Source organism: Trachypithecus francoisi, unplaced genomic scaffold, assembly GCF_009764315.1.
Source record: "Trachypithecus francoisi isolate TF-2019V2 unplaced genomic scaffold, Tfra_2.0 Lachesis_group6, whole genome shotgun sequence".
Taxonomy (NCBI): domain Eukaryota; kingdom Metazoa; phylum Chordata; class Mammalia; order Primates; family Cercopithecidae; genus Trachypithecus; species Trachypithecus francoisi.
Genome location: NW_022681471.1, coordinates 109,653,652 through 109,680,233, shown reverse-complemented (window position 1 = coordinate 109,680,233; position 26,582 = coordinate 109,653,652). Strand labels below are relative to the sequence as shown.

At 37.6% G+C, this 26,582-nt stretch overlaps 1 long non-coding RNA gene across 1 annotated transcript; it reads left to right on the top strand.

The window, feature by feature from the left end:
• Positions 1-1,685: 1,685 nt before the first annotated feature.
• Positions 1,686-25,781, top strand: LOC117078334. Its single transcript, XR_004434974.1, has 4 exons — positions 1,686-1,696; positions 7,721-7,725; positions 16,683-16,689; positions 25,701-25,781. It is a non-coding gene; the product is annotated as an uncharacterized LOC117078334 (long non-coding RNA).
• The last annotated feature ends 801 nt before the right edge of the window (positions 25,782-26,582 follow it).

Genomic DNA, 26,582 nt, shown 5'->3' with positions numbered 1-26,582 from the left:
TCTTCGTATCTCATATGCATAACATGAAAGGTATTAAAGAAATTATTTTGAATTGAAATTTGTTCAATCCGAAAAATATAATAGGATATCAGTGTGGGGAAGGGGTACAGAAAATCATTCAAGATGGAATGAGTCACAGTCAAATGCAGCAGAATGAAGACTAAGTAAGGAAAACTTTTAAGAGAAACCATTAAGAACCTTCAGGAATGCATAGAAGGCAGAAATACAAATGCCATATGTTGCAAGTAGAATGTGGCAAAGATTATTACCCAAGCATCTGAGCATTTTGGTAGTGAAAGAAGACAGGAAATTACAGAGGAGAAGGTAGATAAATGGCATAAGAATCAGTAAGAGTAAAACTAGGAATAGAAGGACGATCAGCACTTCTAAGAACAGGGTTGGGCAGCTCAAAGTATAAGTTGATATTTTTGACAAAACGTTAAAAAAATTGTGTAGGCAATATTCAGAATATGTAGATAAACAAAAAATTTTAAATAGAAAATAGCAAAAAGAGGAGACTATTGCAAGAACATTCACATATCAAAAATAAAAATTAAAAATCTTTTCATGGGAAATAACAATCTTTCAAACATATGGTGTTGATAACACTGGATATCCACATGCGAAAAAATGAAGTTGGATCTTATACAAGATACAAAAATTAACTCAAAATGTATCAAATACCTAAATGTAAGAGTTAAGATGATAAAACTCTGAGAAGAAAGCATAGGGGGAAATCCTCATACCATTGTCATTGGCAATGATTTCTTCAGTATGACACCAAAAGCACAGGCAACAAAAGAAAAAATAAATTGGACTACATCAAAAGTAAAAGCTTCTATCCATCAAAGGACATAATCAACAGAGTGAAAAGGCAACCCAGGGAATGAGAGAACATATTTGCAGAAAATATATCTGACAAAGAATAAATATCCAGAATATATAAAGAAATTCTATAACTCAACAACAGCAAAACAAACAACCTAGTTAAAAATAGGCAAAAGAGGCCTGGTGCGTGGCTCACGCCTGTAATCCCAGCCCTTTGGGAGGCCGAGGTGGGCAGACCACAAGGTCAGGAGATCGAGACCATCCTGGCTAACACGGTGAAACCTCATCTCTACTAAAAATACAAAAAATTAGCCGGGCGTGGTGGCAGGCTCCTGTAGTCCCAGCTACTCGGGAGGCTGAGGCAGGAGAATGGCGTGAACCCGGCAGGTGGAGCTTGCAGTGAGCAAAGATCTCGCCACTGCACTCCAACCTGGCAAGAGAGCAAGACTCTGTCTCAAAAAAAAAAAAAAAAAGGCAAAAGCCTTAGACATTTATCCAAAGAAGATATACAAGCAGCCAAAAAGCATATGAAAATATGTTCAACATCACTAATCTTAGGGAAATACTAGTAAAAACAACAATGAAATATCCCCCTGACACTCAAGAAAATGGCTACTTTTTTAAAAAAGCAATGTCAATGAGGAGGTAGAAAAACTAGAACCCTTCTGCACTACTGGTGGGAAAGTAAAATGGGTGGGAAAGTTATGGAAAATAGTATGGCAATTCCTCCAAAAATTAAAAAATAAAATTACCATACAATCCAGAAATTCCATTTCTGGGTACATACCCAAAAGAATTGAAAGTTAAGTCTCAAAGAGATTATTTGTATAATCATATTGATAGTAGTAGTTCTCACAATAGCTAAAAAGTAGAAGCAACCCAAGTGTTTATCAAAAGATAAATGGATAAACAAAATATGGTATATACATACAATAGAATATTATTCAGCCTTAGAATGAAATTCTGACACATGCTACAATATGGAGAAAACTTGATGACATTATGCTAAGTGAAATAAGCCAGTCACAAAAGGGAAAATTCTATATGATTCCACTCATATGAGGTATCTAGAGTATCAAATTCATAGAGACAAAGTAGAAAGGTGGCTGTCAGAGGCTGGGGAGCGGGAAAAATGGGGAGTTACTAGGTATACAGTTTTACTTTTGCAAAATGAAAAGAGTTCTGGAGATTAGTTGCACAAGAACATGAATGTGCTTAAACTGTGTGCTGTGATTGCCCCTGTAAATAGCTTCTGCGCTCCAGCCTGGGCAATATAGTGAGACCCCCACCTTTAACTTTTTTGTAATTAAAAAAATGTTTTTTGTTTTTACAAATGTAGTTTTGTTACATGGATATATTGTTTAGTGTTACTGTCATCCAAATAGTGTACAGTGTATCCATTAGGTAATTCCTTATCCCTTACCCACTCAACCCCACCTGTACTCCCACCCTTCTGAGTCTCCAATGTCTATTGTTCCACTCTCTATGTTCATGTGCATGCATTATGTAGCTCCCACTTATAAGTGAGAACATGTGGTATTTGTCTGTCTTTTTGTGAGTTGTTTCACTTAAGATAATGGCTTGCAGTTTCATCTATGTGGCTGATTTCATTCTTTTTTATGACTGAGTAGCATTTAATGGTGTATATAGACCATATTTTCTTTATCCATTCCTCCCCTGATAAACACTTAGGTTTGTTAAACATATGAGTTCAGGTATCTTTGTGATATAATGATTTCTCTTCCTTAAGTAGATACCCAGTAGGGGGACTGCTGAATCAAATGGTAGTTCTAGTTTTAGTTTTTCAAGAAATCTCTATACTGTTTTCCATAGAGATTGTACTAACTTGCATTCCAACAGTTTATTTTTTCTAACTTTTATTTTAGGTTGAGATGTACACCTGTAGGTCTGTTTTATAGCTAAACTCTGTGTCACAGGGGTTTGCTGTACAGATTATTTTGTCACCCAGGTACTGAGTCTAGTACCGAAATAGTTATTTTTTCTGATCCTTTCCCTCCTCCCACGGTCTACCGTCAAGTAGGCTCCAGTGTCTGTTTTTCTCCTGTGTTCATGTGTTCTCATCATTTAGGTCCCACTTATAAGTGAGAATATGCAGTATTTGGTTTTCTTTCTTTTTAAAAAACAGTCTCACTCTGTCTCCCAAGCTAGAGTACAGTGGCACAAACACAGCTAACTGAAGTCCTGACCTCCCGGGCTCAGGTGATCCTCCCACCTCAGCCTCTTGAGTAGCTGGGAGTACAGGTGCACACCACTAGGCCTCGCTAATTTTTGTGTTTTTTGTAGAGTCGGGGTTTCGCCATATTGTCCAGGCTGGACTCAAACTCCTGGGCTCCAGTGATCCACCTACCTCAGCCTCCCAAAGTGCTGAGATTACATGCAGGAGCCACTGTACCCAGCTGGTATTTGGTTTCCTGTTCCTGTGTTACTTTGCTAAGGATAATGGCCTCCAGCTCCATCCACGTTCCTGCAAAAGACATAATCTCAGCTGGGCATGGTGGCTCATGCCTGTAATCCCAGCACTTTGGGAGGCGGCAGAGGCGGGCAGATCACGAGGTCGGATCATCCGGTCAGGAAATTGAGACCATCCTGGCTAACACGGTGAAACCCAGTCTCTACTAAAAATACAAAAAAATTAGCCAGGCGTGGTGGCAGATGCCTGTAGTCCCAGCTACTCGAGAAGCTGAGGCAGGAGAATTGCTTGAACCAGGAGACGGAGGTTGCAGTGAGCCGAGATCATGCCACTGCACTCCAGTCTGAGTGACAGAGTGAGACTCCGTCTCAAAAAAAAAAAAAGACATAATCTCATTTCTTTTTCATGGCTGCATAGTATTCCATGGTGTGTATATACCACATTTTCCTTATACACTCTGCTATGTATGGACATTTACATTGATTCCATGTCTTTGCTATTGTGAATAGTGCTGCAATGAACATTTTTGTGTATGTGCCTTTATGGTAGAATGATTTATATTCCTTTGGATATATACCCAGTAATGGGATTGCTGGGTCAAATGGTAGTTCTGTTTTTAGCTCTTTGAGGAATTGCCACACTGCTTTCCACATGGTTGAACTAACTTCCACTCCCAATTTTGTTATCTTTGTAGGTTTAAAGTCTGTTTTATCTGAAATTAGGAGTGCAACTCCTGCTTTTATCTGATTTCCATTTGCTTGGTAGATTTTCCTCCATCCTTTTATTTTGAGCCTACAGGAGTCATTACATCTGAAATGGGTCTCTTGAAGACAGTATACTATTGGGCCTTGCTTCCTTATTCAGCCTGCCACTCTGTGCCTTTTAAATGGGGCATTTAGCCCATTTACATTCAGTTGTTAGTATTGATTTATGTGGGTTCGATTCTGTCATTGTGTCGTTAGCTGGTTATTATCCTGGCTTGTTTGTGTGGCTGCTTTGTAATGTAACTGGTCTGTGTGTACTTAAGTGTGTTTTTGTATTGGCTGGTAATGGTCTTTCTTTTCCATATTTAGTGCTCCTTTCAAGATCTCTCATAAGAAAATTCTAGTGGTAACAAACTCCCTCAGCATGTGCTTATCTGAAAAATATCTTATTTCTCTTTTACTGATGAATCTTAGTTTGGCTGGACATGAAAATCTTGGTTGAAGAACTTTCTTTATGAATGTTTAATATAAGCTCCCAGTCTCTTCTGGCTTTCTGCCAAGAGGGCCACCATTAGCTTGATGGGGTTCCCCTTGTAGGTGACCCGCCCTTTCTCTCAAGTTGCCTTTAATATTCTTTCATTTTGACCTTGGAAAATCTGATGATTATATGTGTCTTGGGGATGATCTTGTGTAGAATCTTTCGGGGGTTCTCTGTATTTCCTGAATTTGACTGTTGGCCTCTCTAGCAGGTTGGGGGAGTTTTCATGATGACATTCGGAAATGTTTTCCATGTCGTTAGCTTTTTCCCTGTCACTGTCAGAGATGCCAGCGATTGGTAGATTTGGCCGCTTTATGTAATCCCGTATTTCTCAGAGGTTTTGTTTATTCCTTTTTGTTCTGTTTTCTTTTTGTCTGACTGTCTTATTTCAGAGAGAAGTAAGAGCCAGTCTTCAAGTTCCAAGATTGTTTCCTCAGCTTGGTATATTCTACTGCTAACACTTGTAATTACTCTCTGAAATTATTATAGTGTGTTTTTCAGCTCTATCAAATCAGTTAGGTTCTTTTTTATACTGGCTATATAATTTGTCAGCTCCTGTACCGTGTTATGGTGATCCTTAGTTTCTTTGCATTGGGTTTTGCTGTTAAGAATCTTGATGATCTTCATTCATGTCCATATTCTGAATTCTATTTCTGTCATTTCAGTCAGCTCAGCCTGGTTAAGAACCCTTGCTGGATAACTACTGTGATTCTGGGGAGGACATAGGACACTCTGGTCATTGGAGTTACTGGAGTACTTGCATTGGTTGTTTCTCATCTCTGCATGTGGGTGTTTCTTTAACTGCAGTGTAGATTGAGAACAGTCAGTAGACTTGTTTATTAGATGTTTTCACAGGGCTAAGGCTATGTGCAGGGTCATTATTTTGTAGCTGACTTGTTTTCTGGCTTCACAGAAGGGTATGTTAGCAAGGTATTTTTGGTGTTGGAGGTTTGGGACATGATCCTGTAGGGGGTGCTTAGGCGTAGTGGTCAGTTGGTAGGCTCTTCCTCAGTCATGTGGCTCCCCTATGTATCCTCGCAATTGCAGCCATGCTCTCTCTCAATGTCTTGAAAGTGTGGGCTCCTCTCCCTCTTGAATGCTGGCTGTAGATTGCAGGTTGTCACTCCCAGCTGCCCACCACAGTTCTGGGGTGATCTCAGGGTTTATGTTTCCTCCTCAACAAAGACAGCAGAGGAAGGGACTTTAGCAGTGATTGTGGCCCAAGGGCTTTTAATTGTCTTCTGGGGCTCCACCCCAGACAGATGCAGGTCAGCAGTCACTCAGTGTGATCAGCGTGGGACTGGGTGGGGGGGGGGCAGGTGCTGTGACCCACAGTTTGTAATCTTTCTCTTTTCTCCACATTCTTACCAACATCTGCTTTTTTTGTTGTTACTTATTAATAACCATTCTGACTGGTATGAGATAGTATCTCATTGTGGCTTTGATTTACATTACTCTAATGATCAGTGATACAGAATATTTTTCTATGTTTGTTGGTCACATATATGTTTTCAGAAGTGTCTGTTCATGTCCTTGCCTACTTTTTAATAGGGTTGTTTTTTCTCATTGAATTGTTTGAGTTCCTTGTAGATTCTGGATATTAGCCCTTTGTCAGATGCATAATTTGGAAATATTTTCTCCCATTCTGTAGGTTGTCTGTTCACACTATTGATTTTTTCTGTACAGCTTTTTTAGTTTAATTAAGTCCCATCTGTATATTTTTATTTCTGTTGCATTTGCTTTTGAGGTCTTAGTCATGAATTCTTTGTCTAGGCCTATGTCCAGAAGAATTTTTCCTACATTTTTCTCTAGAATTGTTATAGTTTCAGGTCTCACATTTAAGTCTTTAATCCATTTTGATATTTTTGTATATGGTGAGAGATAGTGGTCCAGTTTCATTCTTCTGCATATGGCCATCCAATTTTCCCAGCACCATTTATTGAATAGGGTGTTCTTTCCCCAGTAATTGTTTTTGTCGACTTTGTTGAAGATCAGGTGTAGGTATGTGGCTTTATTTCCTGGTTCTCTATTCTGTTTGCAAAGGCAGAGGAGCTCTCCAACAGTTCAGATACCAGTGGTCTGCCACAGGGGTAAGAGGAGCCAAAACACTCCCACCTACCCTTTCAATGAAACACCTAGTTACTCAGCATTCCTGGCTGATCTCTGTCAGCTCTTGATTCCTTTTCTGTGTCCCAGCTTCTTCCCATGAGTTCTCTGCTATGCTCCAGCACTCTCTGCTTGCTATGCTATTCAAATTATAATTATTCATTTGTAACTTTGGTTCTTCTTTCTGAGGAGACCTGAACATCCAGCATCTCTATTTAGCAACCTTGACCTCCTTTTTCATCCCTAAAAAAGGGAATATTTTTTAAATGGTTAATATGATAAATTTTGGGCTATGTGTGCTTTGTCACAATTAAACAAGCAAACAAAAAAAACATAAACTCCTCATGTTCTGGGAAGACTTTCCACCCTCCTTTAGTCACTGGGCTTTTTATAATTCCATGGAGGTTCCAGGATCCTTCTTGTCTCCAGCCTTTGCTGTTTTTCTCTTCACCTATAAGACTCTTCCTCAGTTCATCTCCTGGCTATGTTCAAAGCTTTGAAAACTTTCTGTGAAAACAAACAAACTTTTCTTGCCATCCAAACCAAAATTACACTCTTGTGTTTTGATGTCTTATCTCCTACTTTTTCCTACAATAATTTCAAGTATATATTTTTTCATACTTTTTCCTACAATAATTTCAAGTATACCTTTTGGAGGTGATCATTTCTTTTAGCCTGTCTTCTCCTCTAGACTGTAAGTTCCTTGAGGGCAGAGAACATAGTCCACTTGGTACACAGCTGTATCCTCAACAACTGAGTGCTTGCCTGGTGCTGAGTGTTTAGTAAACACATATTTAATGAGTAAATCAATTTAGTGATAATAAAATAAATTGTCGTTAGAGTAAATGTAGTTAGATAATTCGTTGTCAAAGCTGATGGAATTCTGGATAAGTGTTAGTAACCTTTGAGGAATACAAGTGAGATTAATACAGTTCATTGGTAGTTGTCATTTATTCCCATTCTTTTCTACGTACTTTCATATAACACAATGTAGAAGGCTAAAAACTACATTATCTGACTCTCTTCAAGCTAGGCCTCTAAATGGCAATTAGGTTCTACCAGGGAGCCCCACTCTGAAGATCAAATTGCTTGGAGGCCATTTTCCTGCTACAGCTGCTGTAACTGCTAGCAAAGCATTCATAAAGATATATCTGTTTGTGGCCTGACTCAGGGTTCCCATGACAAGTCATTAACTCCCAGACATGAGATACAGATGTGACACAGAAGATATGACACCAACAGCATCTTCCTCATCTTTGGATCTCAGCTATGATGTGTCTAGTGTCAGATGCTGACTTTCAGTCCCCCATATTTAAAACCTTAAGTCTTTATATTAAACCTTTTTCTGCTTAAAATACTTGGCATTGTCAGTTCACTGCATCGAAGCTGGAAAGATACACATAAAGTATCAAAAAGACTAGAACTAGAAAATGGTCAGTTTTCATATTATCGATCAATAGCCTTAAACTCAAGTCATGGCAAAATTCTGGGAACAATTACTAAATGAACTATTTATGATAATTTAAAATGTAACAAAAGTAATCACACAAAGCTAGCATAGAATCATTAAAAGAATGTCATGGCAAAATAACATTAATTGTTTTCTGATAGACTTATAGTAAAAAATCAGCAGTCCCATATTCATTGTGTGCTTGGATTTCTTGAAGCATTTGTCAAAAATCCCTCATGTAACCATCTCTGAGAATCCTGTCCTGGATCACTTGAGTATGCTTGATAATGGTCCTATATGCTCATATATCATTTTTCTTCATTTTTATATGATAATCAGTATCCTGTTAGTTTGTAGTTATATTTTCACATCTGTCCCTCCCTCATCTCTGTATATTTGGAGCTTATGCCTGTGAAGAAACATTTATTTTTTAACCATATAAACCTCTGACATAGTACAGTGCTTGTCACACTTTATGCTCAATAAAATTGAATACTTGATGTTCAACTAGGATATAACTAGGTAAACTCATAAATAATTTAAAATACTAACCTCAAATGCCCCCATTAATGGATCTATAGAAGTGGAAAGAAGTCTTAATTAGAATCACCACAGGCTTTTTCATTCTAATGGCGTAATTGTTTAATCCTAGAAAGAAGTGTTGCCTTATCTTGAGCCTCTTACCTTGTGGCATACTGTATTAAATTGATTCAGCATAGTTTTTTATTCTGCTTTGCAGTTGAGCTCATCAGTTTGTTTGGATGGTGTTCAGCCTCATGAACTTGATTTATAAATTTCTTAAAGGTTCAGGCTTTATCTACCTCTTTTCCTCTGCTCACATCAGTGCTGTGCCAACAGTGGCTGTGCAGAGGGCCCTTTTTACATGACCATTTTCTTGCAACTGATTCCCTTCCTCTTATCTAGTTCTTCTGTTGGCCTCCAAGACTCTATGGAAGGCCTTTTTTCAATTTGAGAATTAGTAGGGGATCAACAGAAGCTATTGTGTGTTGCCTTTCATTTCATCATTTAGAATAAACTGACTTTTTTTTGGACAACACCCATATACTTAAGACGCCCACGTATTTGGAGTAAATCACTGTAAATAGGCGATCAGCAGAAAACAACAGCCTGTAGAACACATTACCAAGGAGCAGCAGGCAGCCAAGTTTTTTATAACTGGGCTACTAGCCACCAATTTAAAGCTTTAATCGGAACACGCTTACACCACACAGAAGTCTGTTTTTCTGCACAACATAAATGGAAGGGGACAAAACACTGCTGCCTTAATTTACATTGATATTTTTAAACATGATTTCGGCTTTGAGTTGGTAAACATGCTTTGGAAAATGCATATCCAAAAAATGAAGGATGCTAAAAATAAGAGAATGTATGTAAATATACATGAAAATAGATCTTTTTAAAAGTTACATCCACCACCACCCTTACCCCTTACCTTTTAAGTTAACTTGCAACTAATTGGCTCTGGCAGTATTAGACTCGGTCCTTACATAATGCCGCCAAATGTTTCTCTATCTTTTCATTACTAATAACACTGTCTGCCATAGGGAAGGCAAATAACTACATTCTATTTCATTTGAATTCTGGAGAGCCTTTTTAAATTTTGATATTTTCAGTTCCATGCTGAAAAACAAGCATTTTCCAAGAAAAAAAAAAAACTATTTTGGAGGTGACTTATTGAGGGTGTTCTATTCTACTAATGATATTCTACCACAGAGCATTGAATATGAGCTTATAATCATAAAAATACTTGATGATGCCTTTTTATCCAAATATCCAAGAGCATTAAAGGAAATAAAAACTCCATATATTTGCATACTACTTCTGATAGAGAATAAAATAAACAGGCAGAAAACTTGAGTTGCTGTGTAACATATAGTATCAAACCGTTGAAAGGAATATTTCTGATTCCCTGACACCAAGTCTAAACAAACATGCCACTTTCCATTGACAGCTCACATCTTACCTTAAACTTATGTTCTGACTTGAGTCTCCAGTCTACTATGTCCTTCTTGCTACTTAAAAAAATCCTTTTCACACATTCCTCCCTTCTTACCCATTTTTCCATCCCTCTGCTTCCAGGACTTCAAAATCTTCTGAAATATACCTTCACAAACCCTTTGGGAGATTTCAAAGAAACAGGTAAGCCCATCTCATGTTTTCCCTATGCACACACACACACACACACACACACACAATCCTGTTTTAAATTAATGTAAAGACCTGTGTTGGAGAGAAGAAAGAGAGATGTCATAAATGGCAACCTACTAGTGCAAAGGAAGGTCAACACTGTGGTCTGGGACCCAGGCAGCCCTGGCCCTGGTCCCACAAGACTTGCTTTATGTTTTGTTTTGTTTTCAGCCCTTCAATCCACACGTCTTTGCTCCGACAGGCTGCATTTCTGTAGTTCTGTTTACATGTGATGCTTGCAGTTGGGAGACTTGCAAAATACCAAGGCCTGAAAAAGCACTAAGAGTTGCTTCACCTTAAGAACAGCTGTGAAAATTCAAGAGCTAATCGTGAAGCTCCTTCTCTTTATTGCAACCAGTTGTTCCTCTTCTCTAGGCACTACCTTGCTACTCAAAGCGTGGTCCAGCCCCATTACCATCACTTGGGAGCTTGTTAAAAATGGCCCAACCTCTGACCTCTAAGATCAGTATCTTCAGTTTAACAAGATCCCCAGGTGGTCCAATTGCACGTTAAATTTTGAGCAGCACTGATCCCAAAATGTGTTCAGCTCCTGTCTACATGATTTGACAAAATGGTTCTTAAACCAGAAGATGATATTTGCAAAACTTTTTAGCTCTGAGAGATTTGGCTCTCTATATTCAAGCCTTAAATTGTGGCAAATCTCCACAGTGCTGAAAACGTTTTTGGCTTCTCAATTCTAGACATAGAGATTTTTATCTTTTACCTTGATTATCTTTTCCTTTATTTTGACAAAATATCACCTTTATTTCTGAAAAAGTCTTTGGTCAATGAAGCTAAGATATGCCGGCCAAATGAACCTAAGATCTCTGGTCCTGCTTCTAATTCCCACATCTCCAATTCAGACTTCGGGACAATACTTTTCAGGAAGAATATCAGAGCAGACACAGTAAGGAATACAGCCTCACATGAGGAAAGGAAAGGAGATAGAATGCCAGTGCTTACTGGAGGCTAATCAATTACATTAGTCAATTTAAAACCGGGGAGTACTAATAGCACCATCCTCCACCAGTTTGGAGAAATAGGTCTGGGGCATGAGGCTGCACATCTCACTCTGGGGAAACTATTCAAAGTGAGCTTCCTGAGGTCTTTTAGGATAGCTTCCTCCTTTTGTTTTTTAAAAAGTTATTTGTTAATTTATGCATTGGAATGTACACAAACCTTCTTTCTGCCAGAAAGTATTAAGGACTATATAATCATTTTTACTTAGAAATGTGTTAGGAACATACACACACAGACACACATACCCCCTCCCCACATATATACAATCACATATATGTCTAAGTCTCATGGAGTTTAAAACATCTCTACAGGGGACATGATACACATTTTTGTACTAAGTAGGTAATTCATAAATGTTTCCTGAAATGAACTATTATAGTAAAACTTGCAATTAAAAGATGCTAGGATATCCTTGCTTAGAAGTTTGAGATAAAGGATTACAGATTGTGTTGGGCAGATCATAAGAATGGTATTCAATTACTAACAATCACTTTAATTTCTCAACATCTAAGTCAGGCCTTTATTTTGTGAATTAAAAGAATGATGGATTGGGAATCAGAAATGCAGACATTTTAATTTCTTTTCCCAGCTGATATGGTTTGGCAGTGTCTCCCCCCCCCCCAATCTCATATTGAATTGTACTTCCCATAATCTCCATGTGCAGGGGAGGGACTCGGTGGGAGGTGATTGAATCATGGGGCAGTTACCACCATGCTGTTCTTGTGATAGTGAGTGAATTCTCATGAGATCTCATCTTTTTATAAGGGGCTTTTCCCCCTTTGCTCGGAATTTCTCTCCTTCCTGCTGCCCTGTGAAGAACGTGCCTTTCTTCGCCTTCACTTCCATCATGAATGTGAGTTTCCTGAGGTCTCCCCAGCCATGCGAAACTGTGAGTCAATTAAACCTATTTTGTTTATAATATTACTGAGTCTTAGATAAAGAAAATGTGGTACATGTACACCATGAAATACTATGCAGCCATGAAGAAGAATGAGATCATGTCCTTTGCAGGGACATGGATGAAGCTGGAAGCCATCATCCTCAGCAAACTATCACAGGAACAGAAAACCTAATACTGCATGTTCTCACTCATAAGTGGGAGTTGAACAATGAGAACACATGGACACAGGGAGGGGAACATCACACACCAGGGCCTGTTGGGGAGTGGGGTGTGAGGGGAGGGAGAGCATTAGGACAAATACCTAATTCATGCAGGGCTTAAAACCTAGGTGATGGGTTGATAGGTGCAGCAAACCACCATGGCACATGGATACCTATGTAACAAACCTGCACATTCTGCGCATGTGTATAGGAACTTAAAGTAAAAATTTTAAAATAAATATAAATTACCCAGTCTTGGGTATTTCTTCATAGCAGCATGAGAATGTACTAATACACCAGCTTGTTGCTCACTGGCTGTCGGACCTTACCATGTTTGCTGTTTTCCCATCTGTGTCTGAAAAAGGTGGACTAGTTTAGCACACCTTTCAGATCCCAATCTGCTTTACAATCCTAGGCTGCCAATGGCTCAGAAGCTTTAAATATTATTAGATGTATCATACCTAAAAAAGTGAGCGTTTTGGTTAGTTATTTCCTTTTTGGTTGCTTTGTTTGTTCATTTATTTTTAATTTTGGAGAACTAGCAACTGCCACTAGGCATTATAGAAGAGGCATTTAGATGATGTCTTCATCATATTAAAAATTCTATCAACGTTTTAACACCACATTCCCCAAGAAGTGTTCCTTAGCATGATAATGTGTTACATGTTAAAAATTGATTCCACTGTCAAATAAGTTTGGAAACACTGGATTAAGCAAGTGAAAAAAGAGCCATCTTTATGCCCTGCTAATTAGGGCTTTAGCATGTTCATGAGAATTGAGAATCTACAAGAACCAAGGTATGACACGGCTGCAAAATTTCCTAAATTTATTTGATCACAGAGTATTTTGGGGGTGAAATATTCCAAGGACTAGTGTTCTAAGAGAAGTGCCGAACCCGAAGTGGAAATTAGACCTTTATATTACACCGTGTTTTTCAAGTGGGGTACCTAACAGGGAGGTAAAAACTGTCGTAATTTAAATCCCCTTATGTCTGGAGAAGATTTCTTGCCTGTGACAGAAAATCTGACTTTTCCTAACATGAAGAACAGGAAAACCATGGGGGAATTTCTTACCTGCATAAAGGGACACACTGCAGAGGATTTATCCTTGATGGTTAAACCAACACAGTTTCAATGTGTAATAAGAAGAATAGCCTGCAGATTTGGTACCTTAACAGTGGAGATATTTTTAGATATAATTCAATACTTGAATTAAACGCAAAACATAGCTGACTATATAGAAGTGTGAAAGCTCAGCATTTATACTCAAGTAAGCAAATTGCAGCATTCTGCACCAGCATCAAGTTCTGAGTATTTTTCACCTAGATATCCTTCTGCAATTCAGCTTAAATGGGAGAAAATTAAATGTTACATCCTCCCAAATAAAGGTAGACACATAGAAGGCAAGAATGCCAAAGAGATTATTAGAAATTCATGATGACCAACAGGCCAAGTTATACCAGAATTTTTATTTCTCAATAAAACATTTTAGGTAAACAAATATTTATGTCATGCTATTTATACACTCTTTGAAAGTGAAGAGTTTGCTTACAAGAACATCTTGTGAAATGGAATCCTGTGTTTTGATCTTTGCAGGATAAAAATAAATAAATAAATAAATAAATGAAAATGTTGCCTTAAGGCCCTAAAGACAGCCATATGCTTTTGCATACATTTTCACAACTCAGCAGCTGCACTGAACCTCTTCCATTTCAAGCTTTCCTGTTGACCACTCTCTTCTGCACGGCTTCTGTGACTGCCGATGGAAATATTATGAAAACACTGGGGCAGCCAGGATTGTCCAAGTGTTTTCAAAATGTTTGCTTGGCAAAGAGTTGCTGGCAGGCAAAATGTGCTCCTACAAGGGTTTTAGTAAGTGTTTATGCCTCCTCAGTGTATTCCATTTGTAAACGTGGGCAGAGACCTAAACTATGCTCTCTGGAAGCTTTAAATGAAGAAACTGAAATTCACTTTGCCTTAGAAAGCCTTTGCACCTGCCAATGCTAACTCTTCCAGATCATTTTAATAGATTCATAGGCAGATGCCTTTTTAAACCACCTCTATAATCACAGACACAGAACTTAAGCTTCCCATTATCTCCCTGAAAAGAATCAGTGAAGTTTTTCCAAAGAATTGTATTTTAAAAAGGGCTAACAGACACAATGAGGTAAGTGGTGAGATGTGTTGGGGGAGGTTTCAGACAAGGGGGAAAACCACAGAAGAACTGGAGAACATGATACATTCAAGAAACTATAATATGGTGATCATTATTAGAACATTGGTTATCCCATGGGCGAGGCAGGGGATTAGGCTGGAGACATAGGCAAGACCCACATTACGAAGAACTTTCTAAATCACATGCAGGAGTTCACAGAATCATTAAAGGGATTTAAGCAGATCTCTGGTGTGATCTGATTTTTAATTTAAAAAAGGCCATTTGTTGAGGGTCTGAAACTATAGTGGAAACTGGGGCAATACTGGACATGAACCAAACAGTATGGAATTGAAAAATTGAAAAGTTCAGGCAAAAAGTGATAATGTTATACAAATGGAATTATACAACATGCAACCTTTTGAGACTAGCTTGGTTTATTCAGCATAATGTTTGTGATATTTATCCATGTTGTTGCTTGTGTCAGTAGTTTTATCCTTTTTAATGCGGAGTAGTATTTCACTGTATTGATGTACCACAATTTATATTTATTTATTTATTTATTTATTTTTTTGAGACGGAGTCTTGCTCTGTGGCCCAGGCTGGAGTGCAGTGGCCGGATCTCAGCTCACTGCAAGCTCCGCCTCCTGGGTTTACGCCATTCTCCTGCCTCAGCCTCCCGAGTAGCTGGGACTACAGGCGCTCGCCACCTCGCCCGGCTATTTTTTTGTATTTTTTAGTAGAGAGGGGTTTCACTGTGTTAGCCAGGAGGGTCTCGATCTCCTGACCTCGTGATCCGCCCGTCTCGGCCTCCCAAAGTGCTGGGATTACAGGCTTGAGCCACCGCGTCCGGCCACACAATTTATTTATATATTTACCAGTTAAAGGGAGTTTGGTTTGCTTCCCATTTTGCGAGATTATGAATAAAGCTGCTTAAACAATCACATACAGATGGAACTGTTGTATCCTGACTATGATAGTGGATACACAAATCTATAAAATGTTAACATTACTGTATTTAATTTTAATTTTAAAATAAAATTTGTAAAAAGCCAAGTTAATAAAGGGGCAGTGAGACTGGAGAAGAAAAAGTACAGATAATTCAAAGATGAATTCAACACATTATTTCATTTTTACTAGGAGACTAGAAAGTTTCAAGAGTAGATTTCAGCAATTGCAGGGACAATAGTGAGCTTCATTCATTCGCCATTCAGTTTCTGGCTTTGATGTGTTTGTAAAAAGAAGAACAATAACAATAAATAAAGAAATAAAAACTATGCCAGATGGCTCTTGGGGGAGTTACTTTCTTCTAATGGTCTTGCTGTTGTCAAAGCATTCTGGGGAAACACCTTCACAGTTGATTGAAACACAGATGCCACACCAGCCCATCTGGACTTTGCAACTTGCATGACATGGACCTGATAACTTCTTTTATTCGAATAGGCATTCGTACGTGCCTATACCATCGTTTCTTTTTTTCTTTTTTTAAAAAGTAACACCTGGGTAAAGAAATAAAAAGGAAAGATCTTGCGTAGAAAAAGCAGCATGCAACATATGGTCTTTTTTTGTCCTTAGCTAAGCTGCATTAGAAACAGTTCAGAAAAGCCTTGAGATAACACTCCATTAGTAACTCCATATGGGTGAGGCTTATTGAACCTGGAATCATATATTGAAAAAGGAATTTGGTAAAAATTCTTTTCCACTTTGCTTTTAAAGGTTAATATAAATGGGATTGAGAGGCATATTGACTAGGTAAATAGCTATTAATGCTGTCAAGTGAATTAGTTAATCAGATCTTTTATAAACTAACAGTAGTTTATCAGAAGCTTGTCAGCATATGGGTATTCTACAGAAAGAGAAAATTATGAAATGGTTGAGGGGATGGCCACATGCAGGGGCCAGAAAATCAGGTAAAAGCCAAGATACGTGTTTTTCCAAGAGTGACTGTGTGGTACATTCATTGCAAAAGTATTTCAAATTTGTTGTCTCTCTCCTTATCCACACTCTTTACATGACTTTGCAGCTCCTTTCACTGAGAATTGAAATCTATTTTACTAACCACTGAAACCTGGGCAGGCTTTGTGACATGCCTTGTTCAAAAGCAGGGCAAATGATGCTGTGTCAATTTTGAGCCCAAACTTCAAGAAGTCAGGTGTTCTTCCTTGTTCTCTCTTGTGGAAATCTGTCCATTCACCACGTGAGCAAGCATGGGCTAGCTTTTCTGGGGAGCATGTGAAACAGATAATTGCCACTACCCACCCCCTCCCCTACTCATCAAGCTAAGGCCTCCCTAGACCAGTCAGCACACAGATGTGGCAAAGTGACCTGAGATACATAAGCAAGTTCAGCTGAGATGTGCCAAGCCCAGACCAGATTTGCAGAACCCAAAGCAACCCCAAAGACTTGTGAGCTAAATAAATGCTTGGTATTTTAAGTCACTGTTTTAGGGTGGTTTGTTACATAACACTAACAGATACCGACCTCAAATGACTTCTTCATCTCTCCTTGTATTAGTTTCTTTATTCCACTGTAACAAGTACCACAAAGTCATGGTACTTACAACAAAACACAAATTTATTCTCTTACAGTTCTGTACATCGACGTCTGCGATCAGTTTCACTGGGGTAAAGTTATGGCGTCAGTAGGGCTGGTTCTTTCTGTAGGCTTTAAGGGAGAATCCATTCCTGGCATTTTCAGCTTCTAGTGCTGTCTGTATTGTTTGGATTGAGGCCCCTTCCTCCATCTTCAAAGCACATCTTCAATCTCTGCTCCTTTCATCACCTCCTTTTCCTCTGAATCTGACTCCTCCTGTGTCCCTCTTACAAGAACTCATGTGAGTATATCAGGCCTACATAAATAATCCAGGTTGACCTCCCCATCTCAAGCCCTATCACACCTGCAAAGTCCATTTTGCCATATTTGGTAACACATTCAGAATCTGGGGATTTGGACATGAATATATTTGGGGTACCATTATTCAGCCTCCACACAACCTTTTCCTTGAAGTGATTGTAGTCATATTCCTTTCCACTTTTAAATTAACAGTAGAAAGTGTATATATTGGAAGAAAAATGAAGTCCAAATAAAGTTGTGACAGGATAGGGGGAAGGAAAGGATTGTGACATCAGGTTTAGCTGGAAGAAAAGTAAACTGAATAATAACTAATACTTACCTCTTTTTTTGGTCTGGAAACTGTTCTAGGCATGTTACATTTAATTTTTATAACTATTAAGGTCTTTTAAGGTAGTTCCTTGCCTTACTGAGGCTGAGAAATGTATATAACTTGTCTGCAGCTTGTAAGTGGCTGATTTGGAATGTGACCCCAGATCTTTCTGCCCACCGAGCACTTTATCCATTTTGTTTTATTCAAATCTCTTACTTTCTGAAAGTGGTCCCCCAAATTGCAAATCTAATAGTCTACAAGACAAGATTTACACTACAGAAATCTCTCAACGCAAGGATGACAAACATCCCCTACCTTTAGGATACTGAGAATTCTTCTAGAGCGTAATATAACTAGAAGTCAAATGCTTAAGTCAATTTAAATGCTTCTGGATTTTAGCCTAATAATCTATCAGAAACAAAAAAAAAAAAACTTTTGATACTTTTGAACAAACTTTCAGTATTTTGACCCATGGCAAAACTTGTTTTAATTGCCCTATGAATCATATTTATTATTATTATAAGATTGTACTCAGCTTAATTTATTTTCAGTTTGGCCTAATTTTCTTTTAGGCAACAAATGTCTAAGTTTGGGTTGGTTTACAATTTCCCTGAAAGTTTTACTTTGAGAAGTAAATTTGAAGAGGGTTTTTGTTAATGAAGACAAAGTGCTGCTTCACTGAAAAACATTTCATTTCTAACTGAAAAGTTAAAAGCTTTTCTGAGTATGTGTCAGTGGCAAGGAACACAATTCAAATGCATGGTTAAAGGAAAACAATTTAATATGTGCATACTAACTACCCTTATTTGAAATATTTGCTAATAAAATATTAATGCACAATTGTTACCAAATACCCGACTTCAGTGTATCCTTAAGACATTAAACTATCTTAGAATTGTATAACATTAGTAGAAAAGAAGAGAGTACCTTCTACACTGCAGACTAAAGCCTACTGATCTGTTTTGTGGTAGGGTCAAGGTTTTTTTTATATATCTCATGGTGTAGTAATTTCCTAGGGCTGGCCATAACAAAGTACCACAAACTGGGTGGCTTAAACACCAGAAATTTATCATTTATAGTTCTTGAGGCTGAAAGTCTGAGATCAAGGTGTTGGCAGGGTTGATTGCTTCTGAGGGCTCTGAGGGAGAATCTGTTCCATGCTTTTTCCCTAGCTTCTAGTGTTTTGCCTGCAGTCTTTGAGGTTTCTTGGCTTGTAGATATAACCCTCCAATCTCTGTATACATGTTCACATGACATATTCCCTGTGTGCCTGTCTGTGTACAAATTTTCCCTTCTTATATGTGTAGTAATCATATTGGTAATATTAGTGGCCCATCCTACTTCAGTATGTATGACCTCACCTCAACCAATTACATCTACAACTTCCCTATTTCCAAATAAGATCACATTCTGGGATATTGGAACTTCAACATATGGCTATTTAGGAGACAAAATTCAACCTATAATTCTTGGTGATAAATACATTTCAAAGCTGAAGCTTGAATATAGCTTTAAAACAACAACCAGAAATAAATATGCATCTATCATAATGGTGAGGCAAAAAGCATGCTACCATTGAAAAGAGAAGGGACATTTCAGAAACACAAGGCTTTAATTTGGGTATAGAAGAAACCAATGGATGTTTGAAGCTGGAAGTTCAAAATATTTTTATTATATAACAAAAATGTAAATTAATAATTTTGTTCTCGGTTTGTGCAGGCTAGATATTATATCTACCTAAACAAATGAGAATAAGTAATAAGGAACAACTCAGTGGCAGAGATAAAGTAATATTAGGATAACTGGCTCATCTATTTATACTCTCTAGCTTCACTTGTATTTCCTCAAAAATCTGTAGCTACCTGTCTATTTTAATCATAAACAAATCTCCCACCAATTCACACTACTAAGCACAATAATAGAAGTTCAAAATGTGGAAGCTTCATACAAGAAAAGAATTTTTAATTTAAAAGAAACATGAGAAGCTATCCAGTTCAATCTTCTTCTCTTGCCAAAATCCCTATAGAATATCAGGACATAGTCAGCCACCCTCTGCTAACATTCTTCCAAAGCTGATGCCTGCCAAAGACAAGTCATTTTATTTGAGATAGTTATTTTTCTTAGCAAAATTTTAATCTTTATAAACTGACCCATTGAAACATACAATGCACTCCAGAACAAGATAGACCATGTTAATTCATGTTCCATATAGCAACTCACAAAGCATTCGAAAACCATGGGCATGCGCCTGTAAGGTTTCTCTTCTGGAGTTAAGCACCTCACTCCCATCTGGAGGTGTAAGTTTAATCATGTTCTGCTTGATAATGTTCCAGGAGTGTCTTCCCAATGCAGCATATAGTGAGACTGTCACTACCATTGTGTGTTCTCTTCAGTGCACACAAGATTGAAATCACTATTCTATACTTCAGATCATATTCTTTCTTCTTTCTTTTTTTTTTTTTTTTGAGATGGAGTCTCGCTCTGTCACCCAGGCTGCCCGATCTCGGCCCAATCTCCGTGCACTACCTCAGCCTCCCCAGTAGCTGGGACTACAGGCGCCCACTACTGCGCCCGGCTAATTGTTTTGTATTTTTAGTAGAGACTGGGTTTCACCGTGTTAGCCAGGATGGTCTCGATCTCCTGGCCTCGTGATCCACCCGCCTCGGCCTCCCAAAGTGCTGGGATTACAGACTTGAGCCACCACGCCTGGCCCAGATCATATTCTTGATTTAGAAAAATATATATTAGAGAAAATGTTAGCTTAAAGAATAGTTGCAATCTAAATTGGGAGTTCTGAAAGTGGGAGACTAGCACTTAGGTTTTCAGTTCTATTCTTTCTAAAATTACCTTGATAAGGCTTTGGAGAAGATTCATTTAGAAGATAGAAAATATAAAAAAGGGACAACTAATTGCTGTGCGTAACCAAGTAGCAGGAATTTTGCATAGTCCTTTGGTAGGTTCAAGAGAGAGAGCTTTTTAAATTTTGAATACATTATATTTGTACATATTTATGGTATACATGTGATAATTTGTTGTATGTATACAATGTGTAATGATAAATCCAGGGTATTTAGGATATCCATCACCTGAGTATTTATCATTTCTATATATTAGGTGCATTTCAAGTCAAGGGATATTTTTAATCCCATTGTAAAAAGAAAACAAATGAAGCATATGCAAAAGGAAAAACAAAATTCTGAAATCGGCTTGGAGTGCTGGCTATAACAGCACCAAAAAAAAGATTAATGCATAGCTTATCTCATGAAAAAGAAAGCAATTTCCCATCCCAGTTTCCATAATTTATGAAAAATGAAATACAGTTCTAATTGCTTCAGCTATTACTGCTTCACATCTTATACCATCTGAGAAAGCGTTATTGGATACAAAAACCAAGGTCTTTGGTTATAATGTCACATAGGAATAGGAGATGAAGCCCAGGACCTGTATGAGAAAAGAAGCTGAAAATGAGACCACAGGAAATATCCTGGACACACAAAAATATGCATCCACCATGAAAGTGAGTACTCGGAAAAAAATCACTAACAAGGAAACTTTGTTTCTCTACTAGGTTTACAACACAACAACAACAACAACAACAAAAACTCCTCTAAAAAGTCAAAAGCTGTGTTCCAGCCAATATAGATTTGGAAAAATAAAATTTAAATTTAAAGCTTCCTAATATCAAAAATATAGCCAACTAAAAGCACAGGTTTGTGTTCAAAAGCAGATTAGATGCAACTGAAGAGACCAATGATCTAGAAGCTACCTGTGAGAATTAATTGCTCAAAATGGCATATACAGAAGTAAAGAGATGGAAAACATATATGGTCCTGAAAGATAAACAGATAGAAGAGTATGCATCTAGACCTCAGTGGACCTAGGCAATATTAGAGGAAACTGCCTGAGAGATTTCCAGTATAGACTAAAGATTTTGATACTTAAAAAAGAAAATCACAAGTCCTGGGAGGAATAAATAAAAATTACTCCACATTTATATGAGTGATATAATATTTAGGACCACAAATAAAAAGTGTATATATTAATAATTTGAAGATAAAGCTTAAAATACTTGAAGGATATTTTAAAAAGTAAATAGAGTAGAAAAGAAGAAATAGCAAATAAACGGAGCAACCTGGTAAAGAATTAAAAACAGAAAAACAACAAAAACAGAAAGATGGAAATAAAAGAAGCATTAATAAAAGAAAAAACAGGCGGGCGCGGTGGCTCAAGCCTGTAATCCCCAGCACTTTGGGAGGCCGAGACGGGCGGATCACGAGGTCAGGAGATCGAGACCCTCCTGGCTAACACAGTGAAACCCGTCTCTACTAAAAAATACAAAAAAATAGCCGGGCGAGGTGGTGGGCGCCTGTAGCCCCAGCTACTCGGAGGTGAGGCAGGAGAATGGCTTAAACCCGGGAGGCGGAGCTTGCAGTGAGCTGAGATCCGGCCACTGCACTCCAGCTGGGCGACAGAGCGAGACTCTGTCTCAAAAAAAAAAAAAAGAAAGAAAAAACAATGGAAAAAATCAACAAACTCATAATTTGGATGTATAAATAGACTAATAAAATTTTTAAAAGCTCTAAAAACGTTCATGCTAATCAGGTAATCATTTTGGGGGAGGAGAGGGAGAAAGAGAAAGAAGATGGTACATACCCAATATTAAACATGACAAAGAATACATGACTGCAGTTGTGGCAGAAATTTTAAGCAAATGACACAATCAACAGAGTGAAAAGGCAGCCTATGGAATGGGAAAATATATTTGCAAATCATATATTTGATAAGCACTTACTATACAGGTTATACAAACAGCCCCTATAACTCAACAACAGCAAACCCAAAGAACAAAAGCAAAATGTAAAAATGAACAAAATACTTGAATAGCTATTTCTCCAAAGATAACATGCAAATGGCTAACACGCATATGAAAATATGCTCAAAACCACTAATCATTAGAGAAATGCAAATGAAATCCACAATAAGATACCACCTCACACTCATTAGGATGGCTACCATCTAAGAAAATAACAAGCGTTGGCAAACATATGGAAAAATTGTAACCTTTGTACACTATTGGTGGAAATGTAAAATGATGCAGCTGCTATGGAAAACAGTAAGGTAGTTCCTTAAAAAATGCAATTCCACCTCTGGGTATATACACAAAAGAATTTAAAGCAGGATATTGAGGAGGTATTTGCACACTCATGTTCTAAGCAGCAGCATTCACAATAGCCATGAGGTTGAAGGAATTCAAATGTCCATTAATGGATGAACAGATAAACAAAATATGGTATATGCATACAATGAAATATCATTCAACCTTAAAAAGGAAGGAAATTCTGGCACAATGCTACACAATGGATGAACCGTGAAAAACATCATGCTAAGTGAAATAAGCCAGTCATAAAAAAAGACAATTACTGTATGATTTCACTTATATAATGTACCTAGAGTTGTCAAATTTATAGAAACAGAAAGTAGAATAGTGGTTGCCAAGGGCTAGGAAAGAGGAGAGTATGGAGAAATGTTGTTTAATAAGTACAGACTTTCAATTTTAAAAGATAAAATGCCAGAGATTGGTTGCAAAACAGTGTGAATATACTTAATACCACTAAACTGTATACTTAGGAATAGTTAAGATGTAAATTTTATGTTATACTTTTTTACTGCAATAAGAATAATAATTAAAAGTTTATTATATACATATTTATATCAATAAAATAGAAAATCTGATAAAATTGATAATTCCTGAAAAAGAAATATAGTTTATTAGACTCAATTAAATAAAAAAATTTTTAAAAATCTAAACATACCTATAACTCTTAAGAAATTGAATCACCAGTTAACCTAGTAATTAGGCTGAGGAGAAGGGAGAACCAGCCCCAAATTTTTCACATGACAATCTAACGAGTCTTTAGAGACCATGTAATTTTTTTCTTAGAAAAACAGTTCCAGAGGATGTAAAAGAAAGAAATCACCCAAATCATTTCATCAAGTGAGTATAACCTTCATATAAAAATCAGTGATGGCACTAGGGAAAGGAAAAATTACAGACAAATCACACTTAGGAAAATAGACAGAGAAATTAAAATATTAGCAAATCAAATTCAGCTATGCTTACCTCAGAAATATCATGGGTTTGGTTGTGGTCCAGTGTAATAAAGCAGATAGCACAATAAAGTGAGTCACATAATTTTTGTGGTTTTACAGTGCATATAAAACATATTTACCCTGTACTACAGTTCGTGAAGTGTGCAATAGCATTGTGTCTAAAAAACAATGCACATACTTTGAATTACCTAAGGCCTGGTGTCGCGACTCATGCCTGTAATTCCAACACTTGGGAGGTTGAGACCAGAGAATCGCTTGAGCTCAAGAGTTGGAGACTAGCCTGGGCAACACAGTGAGACTTTCTCTCTACAAAAAATTTTAAAAAATTAGCTGGGCATGGTGGTGCACACTTTCAGTCCCAGCTTCTCAGGAAGCTGAGGCAAAATGATTTCTTGAGCCCAGGAGGTCAAGGTTGAGACTACAGCAAGCCATGATCATACCACTGTATTCTAACCTGGACAACAGAGCAAGACCTTGTCTAAAACAAACAAACAAACAAAACTTCATAGCTTTAAAAAGCTAATAATTGTCTGAGACCTCACCAAGTTTTTTGGTGTTGGAGGGTCTTGCCTCAACGCTGACTGATCAGGACCGTGGGGTAGTTGAAGGTTAGGGTGATTGTGGCAATTTCTTAAAATAAGACAGCAGTGGAGTTTGCCACATTAATTGACTCTTCTTTTCATGAAAGATTCTGCTGTAGCATATGATGCTTTTCATAGCATTTTACCCACAGTAGAACTTTCAAAATTTGAGTCAGTCCTCTCAAACCTTGCCACTGCTTTATCAACTTTGAGACCAGCCTGGCCAACATGGTGAAAACCCATCTGTACAAAAAATACAAAACTTAGCTGGGCATGGTGGCGCATGCCTGTAGTCCCAGCTACTCATGAGGATAAGGCACAAGAATCACTTGAACCCAAGAGGAGGAGGTTGCAGTGAGCCAAGATCGTGCCACTGCACTCCAGCCTGGACAACAGAGCGAGATTACATCTCAAAATAAAAATTTTTTTTAAAAAAGGAAGTCCTAGGTAGCGTCTTCTTCCAGTAGAAGGCTGTTTCATCTACACTGAAAATCTAGTGTTTAGTGTAGCCACCTTCATCAATTATCTCAGCTAGATCTTCCAGATAACTTGCAGCTTCTGCATGAGTACTTGCTGCTTCACCTCACACTTTTATGTTATGGAGTTGGCTTCTTTCCATAAACCTCATGAACCCAACTTCTGCTAGGTTCCAACTTTTCTTCTGCAGCTTCCTCACCTCTCTCAGTCTTCATAGAATTAAAGAGAGTTATGTCCTTGCTCTGGATTAGGCTTGGCTTAACAGAATGTTGTAGGTGGTTTGATCTTATATCCAGACCACTAAAATCTTCTCCATATCGGCAATAAGGTGCTTCAATTTCTTATCATTTATGTGTTCACTGAAGTAGCACTTTAATTTCCTTTAAGAACTTTTCCTTTGCATTCATAACTTGGTTGGTTGGCACAAGAGGCGTAGGCGTCAGCCTGTCTTGGCTTTTGACATGCCGTCTTCACTTCACTAAGCTTAATCATTTTTAGCTTTTGATTTAAAGTGTGAGAGACGTGAGACTCTTCCTTTCACTTGAACAGAGGTCATTTTAGGGTTATTAATTTGCCTCATTTTAACATGTTGTGTCTGAAAGAAGAGGAAGCCTGAGGAGGAGAGAGATGGGAAACTGCTGGTTGGTGGAGCAGTCAGAACACTCACAACATCCTTTAATTAAGATTGCCATTTGTGTGTGCATGGTTTGTGGTGCCCCAAAACAATTACAATAGTAGCATCAAAGATCACTGATCACAGATCACCATAACAGATATGATAATCATGAAAAAGTTTGAAATTTGCAAGAATTACCTAAATGTGACACAGAGACACAAAGTGAGCACATGGTGTTGGAAAAATGGCGCCAATAGATTTGCTTGACACAGAGTTGCCACAAACCTTCAATTTGTGAAAAAAACACAGTATCTTCAAAGCGGAATAAAGTAAAAACACAATAAAATGAGGTGTACCTGTATATATTTTTAAATAAACCAAAGATTTTAATCAAGTGCTTTATATCAAAAATACAATGATGGCTTAACATTAGAAAATTGAATTGTCATTTACATTCCTATCTTGAAAATATTGATTCAAAAAAATTGCATGGGGATTATAAATATAATTTTTTAAATCATTAAATGCAGAATTAAAGGTGTACTTCTGTGGGCATTTACATTTAGAGTAAAAGTACAAAAATGTGTTTGGATGGAACGTATAATGAATTCAGGGCAGTGGTAACTTTTGGGCAGGAAGAGGACTGGGAGTAGAGGGATTTGAGTTTTTAGTTATATCTATTATATTTCATTATGAAAAGGAGATCTAAAACAAAGTAAAATATTCTCTCTTTTTATGGGTTGCATGCGTGTTTATCATAGAAAAAATGTATTTCACTGAAAAAATATACAGCTATCGGTCACTGTTCTGAGCTATTAGATTCTAGCTCTGTTCATTGCTTTGAGCTATTCTACATTTCTTTATAAACTGTAGATAACTGATAGATACTGGCCTCAAATAAAGTTTACATTGCCACATGAAATCTCTGCAAACTATTAAAGTGTCTTTCTGATAGAAATTTAATGCCTTCTTTTTCCATACCCCCCAAAAAAACCACAATTTTGTCTTCATTTGCAATTTACCTCAACATTGCTTTACTCCATATAAATTTGTGCTAATTTGACTTTTCCTTTGAACCGGTTATAACATCTGCTGGT